Source organism: Notamacropus eugenii, chromosome 5, assembly GCF_028372415.1.
Source record: "Notamacropus eugenii isolate mMacEug1 chromosome 5, mMacEug1.pri_v2, whole genome shotgun sequence".
NCBI classification, from domain to species: domain Eukaryota; kingdom Metazoa; phylum Chordata; class Mammalia; order Diprotodontia; family Macropodidae; genus Notamacropus; species Notamacropus eugenii.
In genome coordinates, this window is record NC_092876.1 from 4,251,998 (window position 1) to 4,262,254 (window position 10,257).

Consider the following 10,257-nt stretch of genomic DNA (forward strand, 5'->3'; position numbering starts at 1 on the left):
AATTGCAGTCCCAGTCATACAGCAAATCAATATTGGCTGCTATCCCTCAGATAAACTACTTCCTCATACTTTAAACCATCTGAAACTGACACAAAAGTGTCCAGAACAACTATCTAGGAGCAAGAGGGGTTTGGATAACCCATATTTATTCCCAAATCTTATCTACCTTTCATAGTTTCAAACAGAACTTAATTTATCTTTCCAAATCTCTCAATCCTATTCTTCCACTTGCTTTTACATTTTAACCATAAGACAAGATAGCTCATAAGTTATTACTTTTTACTAGCATAACTGTACTGGAATCTCATTCCAGCTTAAACAAAACAAAGAGGTTAATGACTAAATTTATAGTTTGATGGAATTATGTCTGTTTCACAAGTTGTTATTCTTCCCTAATTATACTCACTCTGGAAGAATGAGATACTTCAGGAATTAAATCTTTTACATAATAAATTCAAACGCAAACTTTTAACTCTAATTTAGGCCATAAAATGACTACATAGTCAGATCAAAACAGCTTAATTTAACAGTATATTATTTTGAAGCTTTAGCAGGCCTTCTAAGAATCACACATGATTTTTCAAAACATTTCTTCTAAAAGTATTTCCCTTCCTTAAAAACAGTTTAGAATTTACTCTGATGTTCACTAAACTCTTATGAAGAAAACTAGTTGGAAACTTTTAAAATGCTTGATATCTCTTTTTTTTTTCTCAAGCAAAAATAAACCTTTAAAACTGGAATTCATTAAAGCTGAGTTGTTACCAAAATGTTCTTGAGTAATATGAATTTCCAAAGTATTATAACAAACTGAATTCTTAATTACTGCAGTATTCTTAGATGTAAGAGTCTGACTCACAGAAAAACACTTGCTTTTAAAATCCTTTTTTAAACAATGGGAACATCTTAAGGTGAGTCTTAAGTAGTTTACATAAACTTCTGCACATGTTCTAATTTCAGATAAAAATAATATTAGATTTCCCAGTAAGATTATACAAAAGGCTCACATATTTTGCTGGTCCCTTGTTATTGACCACAGAAATTTGCTATAGAAGGAGAAAGCAGGGACATGTGACATATCAAATGTGACAGGATAAAACATCCTTTACTCTGTTTGAATTCAGATACGAGTGAAATTCTCCAATCATGCAGTATCTGTTTCATAGCCAGACTCAGGAATAGACAGGTGAGAAACATTCCTTTTTAAAGGAACACAATAGGGAAACTGAGCCAGGGGGATCCCATCCTAGATTGAGTTTAGAATTGTCCCCTCGGTGTTTCCTTTCCAGATACAAACTTCACCTGTTAACAGTACAGGATCACATTCCCTCTGAGTAGCTTTTGGCATTTGTCTCAGATACTGATTTAATGCAGACAACTACACCCAAATTCAAACTCAAAACCAAAAATAGTTGTGGTCCCAAATGACTTCACCTTAAACAGCAAGTCTCACTAATCACAACCTACAGTCAGATAACAGTTATTTCCACTCTCTTGGAGTTACAATAAGCAATGAAGATTTACCAGGACACACACACATAAGGGATTCCATTTAACATCTTTCCTTCTCAAATTTAAAACTTGTCCTGATGTAAAAGCCAATTATTAAAAATTCTCTCTATCTATTACAACTTCTGTGCAAGTAATATTCATTGTTTAGAATTTGCATTAACCAACCAAATTCCTTTACTAGAACTGATGATCTTACCCACAGGAATGGGAGGACTGTTCTGAATGGGCAGAGGGAATCTAAATAAAGTTTTCACTCCATTCCCTCCTTTCCATACATAGGAACCACTTAACAATTTTAGGTTTCGGCATTCAAACAGTAATCCCAAATAACTTAGTTAACAATCCTACAGCTTCACAGAAGATAGCCAAATTGTTAAGCTTTAACTTTTTTAAAAGACAAGGGTGAAAATACCTGGTTTTCTAAATGACAGTTACAAAACATTATAAGACAAAGTTAGCAGGACTGATAAAGTAACATAACTGGTGTTACACAATTTTCCCAACATCTTCTAGTTTCAACAAAATTCAAATTAAAAATTGCTTTGTCTAACACTATTTCTAGATTACAGTGGTCACTCAGTTTTCACAATCTAAGAGAAATTCAGAAATACAATCCTAGAAATACAGTTTTAACACAACAATAACTGCAGATGGTATAATCTGCATTTCCAGAAATTATTGATCTTATTACTTTTAGCAATTAAAACCACTTCAAAGGTAACAATTACTTTAGAGAGATAATAATGTTGTATGTCACATATACCAGTCATTATGTTAAGCATTTTACAATCATTTTATCATTTTGATCCCATAACAACAAGCACAATTATTTTTACAAATCAGAAAATGGGTCAAACAGAGATAAAATACTTTTTGCAACTGAAACAGAGAAGTGAAGCTTACCAAGAGCAGAGAAACTGATATCCCAGTGGTGACTTTCGCAGGCAGAGTGTAGAGAAGGCTCGCTACAGGCCTGATTCTTCCATGTTTCCCCCAGCCTCCCACAGCAGCAGAATTTATTGAGCCCCTAAGGCGATATGCAAGTGCTGGGACAGGGCGGGCGGAATGTCTAGGACCTAGGTGGCATTTCCAGGCTTTACCTAGAAAGGTGGGCTACCCACAATCTTAGGAGTTTGTTGAGGATGGAAGCTCAATTCCATGTGGACAGTCTCGGGCGGGTAAAGGTGGGAACTTCTAAATCTTAGAGTTCTCATGAGGCCCCCCATGAAACACCAGGGAATCGAGGAGTGAGACCGAGCTATCTCGTGTATTTCCGCCTCTTCCTGTGAGAAACGTGATGGGAGGAGCATCCCCGCCCCCAAGACTGTCCCGGATCTGGGCACACCTATTGTTATCTAACAGGCACAGTATTCAGGTGCAAACTACGCGGCCAGAGAGCTTAATTAGGGTCAGGAAAGCCTGAAGGCACTCTTAGCGCGGAGGGGCCCTGACAGGACAGAAGGCTCCGTTTTTCCTCTCTTCGCTCTCCCCTTCCCCTCTCTCCCCACTTACACTTCTGCTTCCAATCTCTTACTGTAAGATCTTTGCCTCCTTGGGAGACTTCTCTCTCCCTCCTAAGGAAGAGTTTCCCCTGCACATGTAACCAGGACCCTGAATAAAGCCTAACCCTTGTTCGACTCTGGAAAGTCTCTTCTCTCATATGTTTATCCAGTTTGGCCAACCGAAGACCTGGGACAGGTAAGGTAAGACTCGGGTAGCCCTCAGGCCTCTAGGCCTGGCAGGAGTTATTTCAAATGATCAGTTCCTGATATGTTTTATGATTAATCTCACAACGTACAAATCTGCTAAAATGATTTTACCTCAGATGATCTAACTTTTCATTGTAATTCCAGGTTGGCCAGACCGGAACAACAAAGAAAAGTGTTAAAATTTTGTCTATTTCCCTAGCTGCAGCTCCTAAAGTCTGGCTGCTTGCATTTAAATCTTACAAGATAATAGACATTCAAAGCACACACAATATGGACAGGGACATATACTGATGGACAGATTGACAACAGGACAAATACAAACTGAGCTCACAAAAAAACAACCCAGAGAGAGAAGGCAATTAGAAACTTGCTAGAAATCCCCATCATGAATTGGCTATTATTATTTTGAGACAATGAGGTTTCAAGAATTCAAGACCTGATAGTAAAGGGGAATCCTACAGCCTTTCCTCAGAGCACCCCTGTGGTCGTTGGAGGGGTGGGGAGCCTTGGTGCCCCAAAGTTTCTGAGTACCTTAAAGAAACAGGCCCTATGGGAATAAGTTCAAGGCCTCTAGTTCTTAGGTGGATTGTAACTGTCCTCTTCAAGACCAGAGTCCTTAAAGGAAGGTGGGGACGGGGAATGGGGAGGAGGGAGGCAACAGAGGCTTGAACAGAGGCTGCCTTCCTCAGGGCTAAGGTAGGGGAAGGCGAGGGGGAAAGACTGCATCTAGGTGCCATCGGTTTCCCTAGATCAGAGGCCTTCAAGAGAAGGGGGAGGGAGGAAAGGGGCAAGGAATAGGATGGAGGGAGTGAAGGGAAGGACAGACTGGAGCCCTTGAAGAAGAAAGGATTTTTGCCAGGACATGGCTAGGTGCTGAAGCAGCTCCCAGCCTTACAGGGAAGAGGCTACCTGTCTTTTGTTCTCGCTCAGCCAAGTCAGCAAGCCCAGGATGAAACATTCTCGCTGCTGGCTAGTTGTTTTGTTGGTCTTTAAACTTAATTTGGTTATAAGATAAAGTAACTTTGACCGGTCCAAAAGAGCCCTGTGGTGGCCAACATAATTTAGGGCTGTCTTTAATTGATTAACACTAGTGCTAGTAATACCTGTGATCATCAGGTTGGTAACGGCATGACACATAAGAAGCAGGGGTCTTGTCAGCCGGATTTCTACTTCTAGTTTTTGACTGACCCATAGCTAGCTGGTTTCCCTAGATCGATCTTCAGAGGAGACCTAATTAATGCAGAGGCGTTTTCACGCAGAGTGGTCTCTGTCCTGCGGTTATCTTTAAAGGGAATTTTTGAGTCCTTTGGAAGCTGGGAATGGAAGGACTTACCCCAACCCCGTCAAGGCCCAGGACTCTAGGAAAAACAGTTCCAATTGGCGCCGGAGTCCTGGCGTTGGCGAGATGAGGAAATGTCCTTCCTGTTCCTCAGTTCCAATCCACGTTTGGGCGCCATAACTATTGACCTGAAAACTTGGTTAGAGAAAAGGCAACAAGCTGAATGCATACATTTTATGATTTAATTAATTAATTGATCAATTCCCTATTAAAGAAAACGGTAACATAATGCATTATGGAGCCAGAAATGTTCTGGCTACCCAGTGCAGAAATCTTCTGGCTTATATACATTTTGCTGTGAGAAAGGAACTCTCCTAGTTGAACAAATCATAAATTTAGTAAGACAAGACAATTAACAAAGTAATGTTGGTCAGGCCTTGGGATTCCAGCTGGGTAAACACATGTCTCGGTGATAAAGAAGGAAATCCCACCACTAGTGAGTGGCAGGCTTCCTGCCCTAAACAGATAACTGACATAGGAAAGGGTAAACAAAGTTCAATAGAAATTACGACCTAAGATGTCTATACTTTCTTCACCATTAATATGCCATAACATAGTATATGTCTATAGATAATAAGATACAAAAGAAAGTCTCATTATTCAAGATATAGTGTCTTAGGTTAAAGGTCTCCTTAAGGAGTGTAGAGTCGGCCTTGGCTGGCTTTTGCTGACATAGGAAGAGGCACTCTCTGAGTTTACTTCAGAGAGAACAAAGAGATTATTCCAAAATTTTATATTAAACATTATCACTGCTTAGTACAGAAATTGACTGTCTTAAGTACATTTTGCCAGGAGAAAGGAGTTCTCATATTGTAAACACATTATAATTAGGTTTTGTGATCCCAGGCTATGGGCATCTTCCTTTCGTAGCATGCCTTGGTGATTCAAGGTAAGGAAAAGTCCCATCACCCAGATTGCAGACATCCTGTCCTAAACAGGCCTTTGAAATTGTTTATTCACAACCCAAGGTGTAGGCATCCTCTAAACAAAGGAGACTATTAGGTCCAGACTCTTCTTAATTCAAACTTTAGCCCTTATTAAAGTCTAAAAATTATATTAAATATTAACAAGGGACATGCAATTGTGCCCTTAGAAAAGGAATGGGACCATCCGAGGGCCTCCCCAAACCCTCTGGAGCCCCCCTCACCTGAGAAAGGCCTGAAGCCTTCATTGGGCAATCAGGAGACACATTGTTGCCTCTCTGAGCTTAACCTTCCACAATGCCTTGTGTTCTCTGGCATAACAGACAGTGAACTCCCCTGCATGTCTCTACATGCATGATCCACCAGCTTTGAGGGAAATAAACACGTACATGCCACCTAATTTTGTTTCTCCCTCACACTGTTGACTCTGATACAAGAGGATGCCCTTCTGCCGAGTTTTCACATTTTTTTCTCCCCTCTGTCTTGGGAGGCTGAGACAAAGGGGGAGAGGCTGCTAGGAGACTGCTAGGATGGGAAATTCAGGGGAGGAGATCTTAAGGACAAGCCTCTAGTGTTGTGTTGTAACACAGCCTGGACTCAACATAATCTAGAAAAGTGATTTGTGAAAGGATTTCTAAACCAGACAAGCTTAGTGAGAAATTGGGCTTCAAGCAAAATGAAAGACATTGTCATTGACAAAGGTAATGAACAAGTTTCCCTATTGGTCAACTTGGAAAATTCCAGGGAACCTGTGAAGAAATAGATTAGGGTGATTAACAGCTTCAGTAAAGTAGTGAGATACAAAGTAAGTCGAGGGAAACCATCAGCATTTCTGTACACTATTTAAGAAAACCAGGTGGAAGAGATTGGAGGAATTCCATTCTAAGACTTCACTTACCACGGGAAAAGAAAGACAATCAAATGTAACTACACAACATTTTTAATTGAATTAAAGGAAGACAAGTAATTACAGAGACTCAGTGCTTTTCCAGATTGTGTGGCTTGTGCTGAACAATTTTCCACCACTGTGTGGCCTTGAGCAAGTCACTTATGTACTCTTATGTCACCTTTTACATCCCTAAAATGAAAGATGATCTCCAAGATCTTTTCAAACTGTAACCTTGTTCTAAGATTTCATGCCTCACAGTGCTCAGACTTTAAACTGCATTTCTTTTATTCTTTCTGTTCAAATGCCCTTGACTAGGAGCTAGAACATTCCTTCCAGAGGTTCAAGTTAGACATAGCTAGTGTACATAAGAGGAAATTTACCAGAATGCAATGAATGGACATTTCATATCTCATTTTCCTTGAATATTGTTGATCTGAAAACTTTGTTAGAGAAAAGGCAACAGGCTAAATGCATATATTTTAGGATTTAATTAATTAAACAATTTCCTTTAAAGTAACAGTTACATAATATTATGGAGCTAGATATTATCTGAGTGACTCAGTATAGAAATCGATTGTTTTAAATACATTTTACCATGAGAAAGGAACTCTCTTAGTTGAACAAATTGTAAATTTTATAAGACAAGACAATTAACAAAGTAGTGGTGACTGGGATTTATAATTCCAAGCTGTGTGAATTTCCTCCCTGTAGCATATGTCTCTGTGACATACAATAAGGAGAAAATCCCACCCCTCTGATGACAGGCAGCCTGTCCTAAACAACTCCTTGATGGAGGAGACAAAAATCTAAGACATTTTGAAGCATGTTCTTTTTCCCAGTTCAGAGGACCATGAATATTGACACTTGTTTGTTTCTTTCAGATTCACTTAGTTTGGAGATTAGGTGTGAAACAAAGGACTCAGCAGCAAATCAGGGTGATTGTGCTGAGGTTCAGGGGTGCTGGGGACCCTGAAATACTGACATGCCAGATTCTGCTCAAATGAATTCGACTCAAGTCTTCTTAAAGCCAAAGATAAACAAAGTTTATTAAAGATTTGCCATATTGGGTTAGCTCTTAAGGAGCCTAAGCATTTGTAATACTTGTATTCACAAATGGGCCAGATAGAATCTGAGGTAGACAGAGTCTGAGCTGGATTAAATCTGAGTGCATTTGTGAAGGCAAGATGGAACTTAAATGCAGAAAAAACTATAGGAGGGATCTGAGGGTGGTCTGGGAGTCTAGGGTGATGGGAGAAAGGGTTTAGGAAGGGTCTTGAGAAGTCCAAAAAGGACCTCAATGGGACTGGGGTGACTGGTCAAGGGTTGGAAACAGCTGGAGGCAATCAGGAGATATCAGGCAATAGAGGGTTTGTGTGGGAAGCAAATGGGGCAATCCAGAGGTAACAGACAATGGAAGGCCAGGCTAGGCCAAGGGCAACAGATTTAAATATGAAAGGCTAGATTAAGTGGGAAGATTCAAGGGAAGTTCAGGGAGGTTCCCAGAGTCTGAACTCCATCAATTGTACAAGGGTATCCTCTAAGAAGAAATTCACAAAAGAGGGTCCTTGAGATTTCAAGATAGAAGAAACTTGGGAATTTGATGTCAGATTAGAGAAAGAGAAGGACATGGGGGAGAAGCAATACAGACAAATAGCAGTTTCTGACAGAGAATCTTCTTAGGTTAATGCCCAGGAATGTAAAATATTTGAGGAAAGTTTCAGTCTGGTCTCAGTCTTTGTACCACAAAAGTACTTCTACAGAAATTAATCAGAGTAAACACTTCATGCAGTTTTCGGACCTAACGATTCATAATGTAACATCCTTAGGATTCAGAAAGCCCTTCAGTTACCATTCAGATCTTATTGAATTCTATACAGTATACTTTGGAGACCAACTATATGTATGTAAAGAATGTGGGAAAACATTCAGGTACAGGGGAAGCCTTAACAAACATCAGAGAGTTCCTACTGGAGGGAAACCTTTTGAGTGTACTGAATGTAGAGATACCTTTAGCCAGAGGAGAAATGCACAAGAGAAAATTCATACTGGAGAGAAACCACATGAATGTAATGAACGTGGGAAAAGCTTCACCCAAAGATCACATCTTACTCAAAATCAGAGAATTCATTCTGGAGAGAAACCCTATAAATGCAATGAATGTGGGAAAGCCTTCATCCACAAGGGAAAACTTAATAGACATCAGAGCACTCATACTGGAGAGAAATCACAGGAATGTGTGTGGGTTAAAAAGACCCTTACCCAAAATTTTAAATAAATTAAGAGGCTTCTCAAGGGAAGAACAGAAAATATTTTATTCATTTCTCACAAGAAAGAGGCATCCCTCCACCAGGATGGGGCTGATGGAAGGAGGCCACTTACAGAGGAAAAAACACCATTATATATCCTAACGCAGAGAATCCCACCTCCCCACTATCCCACCTCTCCATTGGCTAGGAGGCTGCCTTACAGTCTAAGTGCGAAAAACTAGACAAACCCCAGGAAATAATCACCTATCTCAACACATTTCCTTATTTAATACATAACTAACTGCTGATGTGACTATTCTATAACTAAAGTAAAAAGGAGGGGAGGGGGAAAAGGGGAGCTTGTACTGTCGATGTGGCAACAGTATAACAAATGAAGGGGAGATCAGAGTAACTTCCAAATTTTGACTACAATCCACAGCACTTTCACATAGAGAAGGGAAGGGAAGGGCTCAATTGCCCACAAGGCTGGATTCCTGGACATCAGGTATCCAGAAAGAGAGGCCTTATGGAAAAGAAATTTTATTTAGAAAATACAATATTCCTCATATTTTATTTTGAAAAGTCTTCACAGTTTCCTTATTTCACTCAAATATAATGAATGGGAGAAAGCCTTCACCTGAATACACACCAAAGAATTCATACTGGAGAGAAACCCTTCGAATGTACTAAGTGTGGGAAAGCCTTCAAGCACCAGGGAAGACTTAATCAGCACCACAGCATACATACAGGAGAAAAACCCTTTGAATGTAGTGAATGTGGGAAAGCTTTCAGACAGAGGGAATATCTTATCATAAGACAATTCATACTGGAGGATAACCCTATAAATGCAATCAACACAGGAAAGCCTTCAGACACGAGGGGAAACTTAGGGAACATAAGAAAATCCATATGGGAGAGAAAACCTTTGAATGTAATCTTTGCATGAAAGCCTTGCCAAATGCCTCATGCCTTTCTCAGCATCACAGAAGTCATACTAGAGAGAAACCCTTTGCTTGCAATGAGTGTGGGAAAGCCTTCAACCATAGGAAAAACCTTAATGGATATCAGAGTGTTCATACTGGAGAGAAAAATTTTGAATGCAATGAATGTGGAAAAGCTTTCAGCCACAGAGGAGACCTCAATGTAAATCAGAGAATTCATACTGGAGTGAAACCTTTTGCATGTAATGACTGTGGTAAAACCTTCAACCAGAGGGGACACCTTAGTGTACATCAGAGAACTGAAACTGGAGAAAAGTCCTTCAAATGTAAAGAATGTGGGAAAGCTTTCAGGCATAGGGTAAGCCATAACCAACACCACATAAGTCACACCAGAGAGAAGCTCTTTTGAGTGCAATGAATGTAGAAAAGCTTTCATATGTACAAATATATTAATGAACATCAGAGAATTCATCATGAAGAAAACATCAAAGTAACGAACTGGGGAAAGGCTTCATTTGAAACCTTAGGAAGCATCAAATGATTCATATGAATAAAAAGCTTTATGAATGTAATATTCTTTGGAAAAAAAACTTAGGGTACTCTATCCCTTTTCAAACACCAGAGATTCCATAATGTGAACCAACAGTGGGGATGTAACAATGTGGCTTCTACTTGATAAAGACTTGTTGCTCTCTTGTCTC

The 10,257-nt window shown here is 39.7% G+C and overlaps 1 pseudogene; it reads left to right on the forward strand.

The window, feature by feature from the left end:
* The first annotated feature begins 7,203 nt into the window (after nucleotides 1–7,203).
* Nucleotides 7,204–9,965, forward strand: LOC140508169 (uncharacterized; annotated as a pseudogene).
* The last annotated feature ends 292 nt before the right edge of the window (nucleotides 9,966–10,257 follow it).